This window comes from Pipistrellus kuhlii, unplaced genomic scaffold, assembly GCF_014108245.1.
Source record: "Pipistrellus kuhlii isolate mPipKuh1 unplaced genomic scaffold, mPipKuh1.p scaffold_m20_p_6, whole genome shotgun sequence".
In the NCBI taxonomy this organism is placed as follows: Eukaryota; Metazoa; Chordata; class Mammalia; order Chiroptera; family Vespertilionidae; genus Pipistrellus; species Pipistrellus kuhlii.
This window is the reverse complement of record NW_023425562.1, coordinates 54575586-54578880: the sequence shown is the minus strand read 5'-3', so window position 1 is coordinate 54578880 and position 3295 is coordinate 54575586.

The window sequence follows — 3295 nt, the reverse complement described above, 5'->3', positions numbered from 1 at the left end:
GTAGCAGCTGTCCCCATTATTATTTTACTAATAGGTAAATACAGTCACATGATTTTTTTTAAAAAAAGTATATTTAGGCATATAATGAAGTCTCCCTCCCATCCTTGTTCCCCTTGTGCCCCGTGTTGCCTTCAGTAATCTCGTTTTCTTATTATTACACTTCCCAAGTTTCTGTATGCATGCACTCACAAGTACATATTATGCAAATACGGATTATGCCCCCTTTTCACTCAGCTTTTGTAACTGGACAAACAGTGTGTCTGTGCTGCCTGCCACTACTCTAGCCAATGAAGCAGAGGCAGGGTTGAGTCATATATGAGCGTTGATTCTAATACTGCGGGCAGGATGAGAGAGCAGCAGGTCAGCCACAGAAATCTGCTCTGCACCCAGCCTAGCCAGTTGCTTATATAGTAAAAGTACAGAGGAAACGTAGGAAAAAGGGAAGATTACAGATATGCAAAAGAGCTAGGGGGTCTTTAAAGGGCTTAGTGATATGCAAGGATTGGAGGTACACGGGGAAATAGCCAAAGGAGTGCAGATGGGCAGTTAACAGGGGAGCAGGCAGGAGGTCTACAAAGGCCTGCAGGGTTGCAAAAGGGCTGGGGATCTTCAGAGGGCTGGCGATTCTGGTTTCCGTAACAAACCCTGGTTCATCTTTCCATGGTAACAGGCAGCTCCAAACCGGGAGGAGGGGCTGCATCTCCCGGTCAGCTCCAGCCAGGGTAGAATGTGCCTTTAACAGGATAAAACCATCACTGTTAACAGCATGATTGGGCCCAACCTAGGCAGGTGCCTTGACCAAGAATCAAACAGGACCTCTCAGTGCATGGGACGATGCCCAACCAACGCAGCCATCAAAACTAGACGGGCCCTTTGAGATCTCATTCAGTTCCCCAAGCTCCTGTCTCGTTTTATAGATGGGGACACTGAGGCCCAGAGAGAAGTTCCATATCTAGCAAATGGCAGAAGCAAATCTGGGAGCCTTTTCCTGGTCGCCAGGTGTATGGTCTCTGGGCTTCATTGGGAGTCAGTCTAGGGAACAGTTCTTGTCACATTTTCCCAGTTAATTGAGAGTTCAGTCCATGCCTACTGCACCTCAGCGTGGACCAATTTCTAATGATATTCCTTTAGTTCTTGTGCAAACAATGCACGAGATAATTGACACAGCATTGTTTATAACAGCAAATATTGGTAATGACCCAAATAGTCACCTGTAGGCGGCTGGCTAAATAACTCATGGACTTCCTGACAACGGAATAGCATGCCAGTAAAAGAGGCGATGAAGCTCCCTGTCTCCCAATACAGAGAGGCCTCCATGGGGAAAAGCAAGGGAGAGATTAGGAGACAAAGCGAAAGGGGGCAGCAATAGAATTTGGGGAACCAGCTAGTATTGTAAGAAATATTAATCATGCCACCACTGCAGCAGGCACCACCTCACCAAGCACCCCAAGTTTGTGCAGGACATGATTTGAGAGGTGTGCAGCTTTGTGGAGACACATATCTGCACCAAGAAGAAGAGAAAGGAGCTGAGTAATGTCCTGATGGTCAGAAGGACTAGCCACCTCCCGTCTGGGAGTAAAAAAAAACAAAAACCTTTTCTGAAAAAGAAAAAAGATGAATTGTCTCAACTCTCATGGAGCTCCTAGGCAGTTCCAAACATAACTAAAATAAATTGCCACTGTACTGATGTTAATAAGGAAAGACTAATGTGTCATAGAAGCTCATAACAGGGGCGTGTCAGGGAGACTTCTCTGAAGGATAGAGAGCAGCGTACAGCTGGGTGGGAGATCCAAGAGGGCTTCCTGTGAAAGACATCACCCCATCTAATAATTAACATTATTTATCCTCACCACACCCTTTGGAGGAAGGCACTAGCTACCCCCCGCCCTTCATTTTACTTTTTCCTCCTAAACTAAGCAAAATTGAGTGTCTTTCCTAAGGTCATGGAGCCAGGAAGGGGAGAGTAGGTTTTGAACTTAGGTTTCCTGGCTCCAGAATCTCAGGCAGAAAAGTGTGCCTCGGACTGCCTGGTTGAATGGGCTGACCCTGAGCTTTAGAGAGACATGGAAGGTAGAGGGGATCCTTGGAGTGTGGGGGGGAGGTCAGAGGGGAGAACCTAATCCTGTCAGGCCCCATCTAGGACCTGTGAGAGGGCAGAGATCCAGACACATGCAGAACTGTCCCGGGGCCATAAGACAGTCTGGAGGCAGACCTTCCCTCTACCCAGAGCGCTGTGCACTCCATGAGTCTTCCTGCCTAGGATTGTAGGAGAGAAAGGAAAAAAAAGATATTGTTCCTGCCTAAGTCACATTGGGAGTCAGACTCCCCTTTAGCCCAACCCACAGAAACTCCCACTAGTCTACACACATCCTTGGATAGAGACTGTCAGCTTTGAATCCAGCCTTGGAAACTTCCTTAATCCCTAATTTTTCCTCCTCCATTTTCAGCTTTGGGCAACAGCTGCCACTCCAACCTCCTTAGCATTGCCAGGGCCAAATCAGTCCCTGGACATTAAAGGGATGCCGAGCTACAGCACTGCAGATGGCTGCTCCTTCCTGACCCACGGCAGCTGTCTCCCTTCATCTCCCCCTTTCTGCCATTCTGAAGCAGGGTGGTCCTCACACTTCCGCTCCTCCCCTCTTCTTTCCGCCCCTTCTCACTTACCAGTAACTCTCCTCTCCCCTTGAAAGATAGAAAAACCTATTCTGGAGCCAGATTATGGGTTTGAATTTAGCTCTAGCTGTATGACTCCAAGCAAATGAATTAACTTCTCTGGTTCAGTTTCTTCATCTGTAAAATGGGAAGGGAAAATGCAAATTACCTCACAAATTGTTAGTAATTGTACAGTGCTTAGAACAGTCCTGAGCAAAGAGAGGCTGCTGTATATGAGTGTTTGCATAATAAACCCTGGTATAGACATCCAGGATGTCTGAAGGATCCTGCCCCCTCTCCTGGGTTACTGTTATGTTTTTCACCTGGTCTCTCCCTTCCCAGGCAGCTTCCCTGTGTGCACTTCTCTCCTCTGGCTGCAGGGTCTTCTTTCAAAATCCTGACTTGATCACATTACCCCCTGCTCAAATTCCACAGTGGCTCCCCGTTGCTTCTTGGATAAAGCATATCTTCTGGCCCTTTAGCATCTCACCCTGCAGAACGCTACAGCTCCAACTTTCTCAGCTTTCCACCTCCCTAGCTGTGGGACCCAGACTTCCTTGAAAACATGTCCTCCAGTCTCAGGCCTTCAGGCTTTTGTACTAGCTCTTTCCTCCACCTCGTGTTCCCTCCCATCCCTTCCCTG